The 9,173-nt window shown below is 49.6% G+C and overlaps 1 long non-coding RNA gene across 1 annotated transcript in view; it reads right to left on the bottom strand.

The window, feature by feature from the left end:
- Positions 1 to 2,899: 2,899 nt before the first annotated feature.
- The window catches only part of LOC116078309, a 29,699-nt gene continuing 23,425 nt past the window's right edge, over positions 2,900 to 9,173 (bottom strand). Inside the window, exons 3-4 of the long non-coding RNA XR_004113499.1 lie at positions 3,927 to 4,048; positions 2,900 to 3,108 (exon numbers count right to left, since the gene is read on the bottom strand). This is a non-coding gene — a long non-coding RNA (uncharacterized LOC116078309). The remainder of the gene's footprint in view (positions 3,109 to 3,926; positions 4,049 to 9,173) is intronic.

The raw sequence follows: 9,173 nt of genomic DNA, 5'->3' as shown, positions 1-9,173 counted from the left end.
TGTCAGGCCTGGGTTATCACGGGTTCATTTTGCTAGGGGAGAAAATAGGAGTTGAGGAAAGCAACCATCTCTGGCTGGCAGGTTCACCTAGCAGCCCACACTGGACCTTCAGCAATGATGGCTGCCACCCACTGCAGCTTGGGGCCTCTCAGGCCCCTAGTTCTCAAAGCCTTCTAGGTGGAATACAACCAGTGGGGCCACAGACACCTGACTCCAGGGGCTTTCACTAGTCTGGGGCCCTTGGTCTCTTCCTTTCACTGCTTGCCCACTGTCTTCTCTGGAATTCTTCCTTCTAGTCCCAGGCTTGTGAGATACTTGACCAAAACATCCTTACACAGCTCTCAAGGCCCATTTATATCCCCCAACATGCTATGGCTTCTAGTCCCCAGAGAAGGTAAACATTTCACAGAGAGGAGAACTGCCCAGCTCTGAGGAGGACACTGTGACAGTGGTCCCTCCCTCCAGACTTCTGAAAGGTAGCACAGGTCCCAACAGGTGAGGATGAGAGCGTTGTGTGGAGGAAGGGCTGGCATTGCCAGTTCCTACTTCTTGGGCACTTTCCCCACCAAGCCCAGGCACTGCTGAGTTTCCTGGCTCTCTGAAGGAGGAGCATCTTGGACTCTCAGGCCTATGGCTGCAGCTAGAGGGTGAATCAGCTACAACAGGAGTCTCTACTAAGGCACTGGGGATTGGGGGAGAAAGCCTGAGGCTTTTGTTCCTGGGGTGGTGGGCCCTTGTGTGTGCTGAGTTCTCAGGAAATAAGCATTAACTGTTGAGGGGCTCTGACCTACTTTGTTCCTTCATTAGGAATTGTAGGACTCTGCCCCCACCTCCTCTGGAGAGTTTGGAGACATGATGGCACAGGCCTGTCAGCTCGGTTGTTCAGTAGGAGGAAGGCAGATCTATCTCCAAGACGATGCCATCTTAGGCAACTTCGTGAGACCCCGGCTTAAAACAAAAGTGAAACTAGGGATGAGGGTGTAGTTCAACAGAAGATGCTTGACTGGCATGTGGGAAGCCTGCACTCACAAATCCCCGGTGTCCTCTCTGCCAAGAAGCACAAGGACAGAGTAGAGATCTGCAGGTGGTGCCTGAAGCAGAAAGAGCGCAAAGCATATTGAAAATACGTCTCAACGCACGCTAGAAGACTCGGGGTGTGTTTATGCTAACACCACTACTCCAGTGACAGCAGCCCTGGCCTTCTGAGTTACATCCATAGTCAGAAAGCTGTGTGTCTTGGTGAAAGTGGGGAGAGGAGGGACTTCACTGCTCTGAACCTCACACTGGAGTGAGACAAGACCTGCTCTGCAAAGCTTTCTCTGCTCAGGCACTAGGACTTTAACTTCTCTTCGAGGATGACCTCCCATCAGAACGCACAGTCTCACACAGGCTCGAACTGTGTGATCTGTGTATCCCAACAGGCCCATTCTCGAGCCTTCTTGTTAGGTGGGCCTGTGCTGTCTGGCACAGGTCACCTGTGGTATCTCCATACCTTATCGGCTGGCACTCCATGCTGGCATACATGCCCCATGGGCCCTCTAGACTGGTGCAGGTCTTGGGAAGGAGCTGAGGCCCCTCTGTATGCTGTTTCTCCTGAGGAAGCTGCCTCATGCAGACTGACTGCCCATAGCCTTGCCTTGCCTCTTTGGTGGTGTCATTCGCAGAGGCTCCTGGATGTAAGTAGAAGCCTGAGCATTGGGAAGGGAACTACGGGGTTCCTGAGAGCACAGTTCACAGCCTTAAATCATAGGTAGGCAGTCACTCCAGGAATGTGTCAGAACTCACAAAGGAATACGTTATAATACCACAAGTATCCAGATACGTGTGCAAGAGATTTCTACTCTTACCTTAAACTCCATGAGACACACTGCTAATGTGTAATGCTAAGCCCAAGACACCCCTGCCCATGAAGCTGAGGCTGCTAACATTGTTCTTCCCTCTGTTACCATGGCAGGCCTCTTAGTAGAAGAAACCCCTGCTTGCCAATATAGGGAACAGAGTCAGGCTGTCCCATGCTGTTAAATCCTGCGGATGGAGGACAGATGGGGATGATCCAATGACTGCAGGCTCTAGGGTCAGGAATCAAGCCATTCCCTCCTCCCCTAATAGGAGCCTAGCATGAGTGTGTACAGCCCAAGAGCCCAGTAGGATGTACATAGCTGGTCTGAGTCCCAGGTTAATTTTTAAAACTTCTGTGCACTCTCAGAGACTCCCCAAGAATAAACAGCTTTAATTATCCCCCAGCACTGTGCCCTGGGAGGCGGTCACAGAGGTCAAGAGGAGCCAGGAGGAAAGCCTTTGTCATGGAGCACTGAAAGGGCTTGCTTTACATAAACATTTTAAAAACCCAGACAGCAGCCTCAACTTCCACTCCGGGGCCAGTGGTTGGGACAGTGGCATTTTTGGGTTTCTAGCTCAGTGGACAGACTCAGAAATGCCCTTTAAGAGTTTCCAACTGCTAGCCTCTTCCACTTTTGGAAGAACACGAGGGACCTTTGCAAAGGACAGTCCTAGTTTCTTCTCATTTGAAATGTGATTGAATCCCAGGAGAGGCTTCACCATTGTAGGTGTTAGCATCAGGACATCCAAAACCTGTGATGATGCATGAGCGGGTCCACAGACCTGTTACCAGGGCAACAGCCACCATATTCCCAGAATCCATTGGGCTTACCTCCCACCTTTACCTGTGGCCATATGTCACAACCCATATATATACACGGGGAGCATTCCTCCACCTTGCTCTCTCTTCCCCTCCTCTCTTTCTGCGCCATTACCTGCTCTCTCCCTCTCAATTAAACCTCTTACACGTGGAACTGTTGGGGCGTAGTGTGTGGTATGTTCTGACGTGACCCCGCCGTTCTAACACATCAGTAGGAAGCCTTATTTAAAATTTCCCATATATTTTATATTTAAATGAATAAAATCTTTGTTGGGATTAGCCACGTTAAGAGCTAGCAGCTTTCCAAGGATGCCAAGGCTTGTGCTTGGTGCTCTTCAGTCTTCCAGGCCTCTGGCTTTGTGGCTCCAGGGCTATCTACACCATCATTCTTGAGAAACTTCTGTGGCTGCTTCGACAAGCCTGGGTGAACGCATCAGGTCAAGAGGCATCTGGTGACAGACAGACAAAATACATGATACATGGACCTTGGTACAACAGGCAGCCTGACAGTCAAACCTGTCTGGAGGGAATATAGCAACCCTCACACACTACAGGGCCCCTCTCTGGACAGCAGGATCTATCCCTGAGGACTGTGATTGCACCTCTGTGATTGTTTCACCCCAAAACCCAGGCTCCCTGGTGGGGGTGCCAACGATAGTCTACTCAGAAAGCAGGCTCCTTATAAGTCACAAGTAGATAAAGGCAGGCTCCCATATCTGGTTTTTGTGTGGTTCTCTAAGAGGTATGCCTGGCACACCTAGAGGTGTGCCTGCCCAGAGGTGATGGGAGAAGACTTTAAAGACAGGACAGGATTCCACAGAAACTCAGAGAGAGGCATGCTGACAGTCACACCCCTCCCAGCACAATACTGGAGCCCCCACCAGCAGCCAGTAGCTAGCTCCCTGTGCTTTTGAGAGCAGAAACCACCAGAGAGCTGTGGTCTACCAGGCGTATGGCCATCCTGGGTTAAAGGGCCTCATCTAGTCTAATCCAAGTTGGCCAGCGAGCACTGTGCTACTTAAGGGGCCCAGAAGAGTGTGGCGCATAACAACCAAAAGATGCTGCTGTCAATTATCTGCTCAGCTCAGAATCTAGGAAGGAAATCTGCGTGGCCCACTACAATGTAATGGAGTTCTAGTGACACTGATGGAGGACTTGGGGCCTAAGCACACTCACCAGGAAACCCTTTGGGGGCAGTCTCATAGACTGTGAGCCTTGTTAGATCCGGGCTCCTCCCTCCCACACACACACACTAGCAATGCAGTACCTCAGAGGGGTAATTCAGAAGGCTCTGAGAAAACAAGAGATAAGGAGTCCGTTCACATGCTGGAGGCTGGGAGGCCCATGATCTGGGCCTGACACCTTGTGGAGGCCTGGTGCTGACTCCTCCTGTGGTGGATGACAAAACACAGCAGAAGAGCAAAGAGTGGGTTAAACAATAAGGACCAGTAGCAGCACGGAGCTCCACACCTTTGGTAATGAGCCCACAGGACGGTGAGGTCTGACCTTCAAACGTGGGTTACAGGCTTCTTGTTTCAGGGACCGCACTTCACTTCCACGGGAGATTCTTATGGAATGTAAATGCACGAAGAACTGGGTTTGTGCCGCCCTCCCTTCTGCTGTACCAGGGTGCAGAATGCGTAATGGGCAGGGAAGAAAGATTAGTGTCTTCACTGCTCTGGTGTCTGGAGAGGACTGTGCCTTCTCAATGGTCACTTCTGGGTACCTTCTTGTGGAGGAAGAGCCTGGGAGGCCACTTGCCCCAGCCCTTTCAGGCCTCGGCCATTCATTAGGACACAGGCTCAGCACTAGCCATCTCAGAAAGGCCCCACCTCTCCATGCCTTGTGAAGACTGCATCTCCACTCAAACCAAGTGCACAGATATTGTGTGTGTCTCCTGTTTGGAGGTGATCTCATAGTTTAAGACACTCCAGTGTACTCTTTAAAACCTGACGGGCCAAATGAAGAATGAAGGATAAATCTTGGTTTGTTTTTGCTGACAATATGATATCATGGTCAATTAAGAAACATGGGTCAATAGTGGCCATTCATTGCCTTCTTGTGTTTGTGTTTCAGTATCTAAGCCAAGGCCAAGCACTCCTGAGATTTTCACTACTTAGGACTGCCCCTCCTTCTGACCTTTAGATTCACCTGGATCTGATCATTCATTCAGCTTTCAAAGGAGACTCTCCCCATTTAGAACCCAAAGAGCAGTAGTGCCCAGGGTCGTAGGGTGTCAGGGGGGTAGGGGGGGTTGTCAGGATAAACACCAAACCAAAACATTAGAGGCTCATTCATTCTCTGCTTAACCTGTTCTCTCAATTTCATCACTGAAAACTCAAGAGACAAGCCAAAAAATTCAGACAGCGTGGCCTTGTTCTGTGGTGTGTGTGTGTGTGTCTGTCTTGCTGAAATGCTACAAGTCATAAGCATGAGATGTAAAGCAAGCCACAGAAATGATGGCAGGTGAGTCCAAGATCTCTGTGACTGCTCCACTCACTCATTTAAAGGTCCAGCTGTTCTCACCTCCCTTTCAGGCTGGATAGGCATCCCTTCAGGCTTCAATTTCTACTCTTACAGACTGATAGACAATTACTGTAGAAAATTCTGGGAGAAGAAGTATGCTTGGAGGAGATAGGGGGAGAGGAAGAGAGAGGGGGGAGGGGAAGAGAGGAGGGGAGGAGGAGAGGGGAGAGAAGGGGAGGGAAGGGGAGAGGAGAAGAAAAGGGAAGGGAGGAGACAGGAGGAGAGGAGAATGGAGAGAAGAGAGGGGAGAGGAGTGGAGGGAAAGGGAGGGGAAAAGAAGGGCGAGGCTACTGTCTCATCATATATCTAACTTCATCTGAGAACAGGGCTACCACAAAACTAAAGATGGAAACAGGTAGGTTTGTATGGGGGTGGGGGGGCGGCACGGGGGCTGGAAATGAAACTGCGATTAAGAAATAAATACACCGAAAGCTCCTTCCTAAAGAACATGGACCTGATGTGATGACTTATAGCTACTGTCAGAGCTTCTGTCAGATGGGGACACACCAGGGCAGAGAAGCGGGGACTTCTCTATGCTTCCCCAAATGCTTGGCTACTCTGAGAACTTCCTCTGGAAAGAATTTATTAGCCGCAATTAAGTCCTTTATAATGATTTAGCTCAATGGGGTGTCCTATCTGAAGGTACCCAAAATAAACAGCCCAACCCAGTCCCTGCCCTCTGGGGTGATATGGAAGCTGAGCTGCACAGAGCAGAAGCTAAAGTCCGCCAACGCTCTCCTGACCAACCAGCTCATGGCAGGGCACCCCAGAGCATGTGCTGGCTTTGCATCCTCTTCAAACTTGTGTTTACCTGGGACAGCCCTGCACTGGGAGACGCACTTCATAGTCTCCATTGGGGAAATCTGTTTCATGTAAGGAAATAAACCCAGGTTCAAGGGCTCTAGCCAGTGGCGCAGTGCAGCTCCATGGTGAGCCAGGTGCCCACCCCTGACCCCTGCCTCTGGGATTGGTGTCCTTGTACCTCCTCGAGTGGGATACTTGGAGAGAGGAGGAAAGAGGAACATCCTTCGTTTGCTGATGTTGTAGGCATGGTGCCAATGGGTTTGCACCTCCAAGAAGAGCCTGCTCAATGAGAGGCTGGCCACCATCATTCCTACAGCACTTGTTCAGACTTCGCAGGAGCCATTTTGTCCTTACGATGGAGTTCTCAGTGATGTGTTTATAAAGAGATAAAGAGAAGGGGGATATGTTCTATGGATGTGTGGTGAGGTGTGGGGGAAGGGCGCGCCTCCGAAGGCCCATGCTGAGTCATCCCTTTCCCCTGAGGGACGAGGGGAAGGTAATAGTATAGAACGGAGTTTATTCAGGGTGAGGAGAAGGAAGTTAAGAGGGTAATAGAGGCAGAGAAAGGCAGAGAGAGAGAGAGAGAGAGAGAGAGAGAGAGAGGCCAGCCATGAGCAGGTAGAGAGAGAGAGTGGGGGGAAGGGAATGTGGAGAGAGCAGGAGCAGGAAGGCAAGAGCAAGAGAGAACAAGAGAGCAAGAGAGAGAGGAGGGGCAAGCAGCCCCTTTTATAGTGAGTCGGGCATACCTGGCTGTTGCCAGGTAACTGTGGGGTGGAGCTTAGACAGAATGCTAACACCCAGGACCAACTCCATCTAAGTGTTCCTTCTGCAAGCACTGGTGCCCTCTGTTAACCCAATAACTCCTTCACTCCAACATTTTTGTTCCCTTGATCATCCTGGAACCCATTCCCTCATTCCTTCCTCCACCCATTCATTCCTTCATTCACTCTTATCACCTCCACAATCTAGGACACAACTCTTGAACAGTTCAGGGTCAGGTGGGAAGCATGACTTGAGAGCCCAGGATTATGGAAATGGAATGTGAGGGGAAAGCACCACTCTGGGGACACCGGAGCCCTTATCCATCTGCTGGGAAGGTTAAGTTAGCAAGCCGATACAGCAGCACATAGATCCATGGGTTTATATACCAACTGACAGCGAGCCAGCTTTATTTCCCAAACAGATTACCATGGTTTCCTCTTCTTAACACACATTGATCTAAGGAGAAAAACAATTCCAAAGCCCATCTTCAACAGTCAATCATAATCTTTGTACAATTCCACCACACACTACAGGCAAAACTGCTTTCCACTGGTGGAAGTAGTCCCAGATCAATGGCCTTTGAGCAGGCAGTGGAGGCCCTCAGTCTCTGTCAGACAGCACTGAGCAGAGCAGCAGTAGACCCTCAGACAGGTGCCCAGGTAGCCAGGGCCATGGGTATCTTTGTCCTCCCACAAGCAACGGGCCCACACCATCTCAGGCCCATCTTAGCTCCAGGCCAGCTGGGCTTCTAAATATGTTCACTGAGTGCTTTTCTAAAGCGTAGTCATCCCCCCTCTCCTAAAACTCCCAACTCCGTGGTGGTTTTTGCTTATTCACACTTAGCTGTTCCAGGTTCTATTTTGCACATTGCTCACTTTATTTCTATTTTGATTTGATTGATCAATTTCCCAAGTGACGTTCTCTATACAATTTCCATTTTTAGTGCAGAAGACACCCAAGAACTTCAGGTTCTACCAATTTGCATGATTGAAATGGCAGATCTGTGCTGCTGCGCCAGCAGCCTCTGTGGGGATCGGGATGGGGGTGGCTCAGCCCACCCTCTGCTCCCAAGGCGTCAGGTGGCCTCAGTGATACCCTGTTCTCACTGATCTCTCCTTTAGTCTTCCACACTGTAACAGGGCCAGCAATTCCTCTTGGCTATCACATCCATTGTGGCTTCCCTTTGAAATGTAACACCAACTGGCAGGCAGTCGCTGAAGGGGCGGATGCGGATCACTGGATAAAGCCAGCCTGGCATTAATTTCCTAAGCTTGGCAAGAAAATCACTGTATCAGAGCCACTTAGCCGAGCCCTACCCCCAGCCCTCCACCGGTGCCAGGAAGCCAGGACGGTGACATCCCAGAGAACCTTCAAGGGATAAACATAATCGCAGAGCCCCTCATAATGCAGAGCCTTACATAAGTAGTGTGAGAGATCCCCGTTGCTAGGTGCTGGGATCCCTGTAACACTGTCTTATGAGCTGGTGATGGGAGAGAGAGGCCCAGCTTCCTGGCAGCAATCTGAACTTCTCAACACCATCACAAGACTGACAGCTCTAATGAAAGTTGCTGTGTTTCAAGGATTTTCATCTTAATACAGGAGAGCCGTGGTACGGCTTGGGATGTGGAGTTGGTATTTGATTTTCAGACCTGAATCCTGCACTAACGATTAGCGATATCCCTAGAGGGAGCCTTCAAATTCCTGGAACATTTCTTCCATGTCAATGAATTATTTAAAAACATATATTAACAGGTCCTTTGCATGAAACACTTCACTCTGAACACCTTTTATCATGAACCATTTTTACAGAAGGGACTGCACTGCAGCCTAGCTCCTAGCTCAGTGTCCCATGCAGACAGGTGTGGGTTTGCTCCTAAGCAACCATGGGCTGAAGTGAACAAAGCTAAATAGAGTGGTGTGGGCTCCTAGCTCTCATCTGAGGGCAGATACAGCACAACCTTCAGGCTGAATTAAAAAAAAAAAAGGTCCCACCTTGCCCTGGTTTTAAGAAGATAATCAATCCTACACTGCTCTGGTGATAAGAAGGTTCTCAGTGGTCCTCAGGCTGCAGACTTCATCTGTCTGTCCCAGTGGTTAGTGTATGTCTTTTTAAAAACATGTATATGTCTGCATCTCTGTTTATATGTGTGTGCATATAGGTGTGTATGGGTGTGAACATGTATATTCATAGAGGCCCAAAGTTGACCTTAGGTCTATCCCTGGATCACCTCTCACTTTATTTATTGAGCAGGGTCTCTTGATGAGTGCAGAACTCATTGATTCCAGCCAGTCAAATTTGACCTGGGAAATACCCTTGCTCTGTGTCTGGAGTGCTGGCTGATAAGTCAGTTTGGCCTTTCTTTCTTTCTTTCTTTCTTTCTTTCTTTCTTTCTTTCTTTCTTTCTTTCTTTCTTCCTTTCTC

Source organism: Mastomys coucha, unplaced genomic scaffold (assembly GCF_008632895.1).
Source record: "Mastomys coucha isolate ucsf_1 unplaced genomic scaffold, UCSF_Mcou_1 pScaffold5, whole genome shotgun sequence".
NCBI classification, from domain to species: Eukaryota; Metazoa; Chordata; class Mammalia; order Rodentia; family Muridae; genus Mastomys; species Mastomys coucha.
This window is presented reverse-complemented; position numbering and strand designations above follow the sequence as displayed.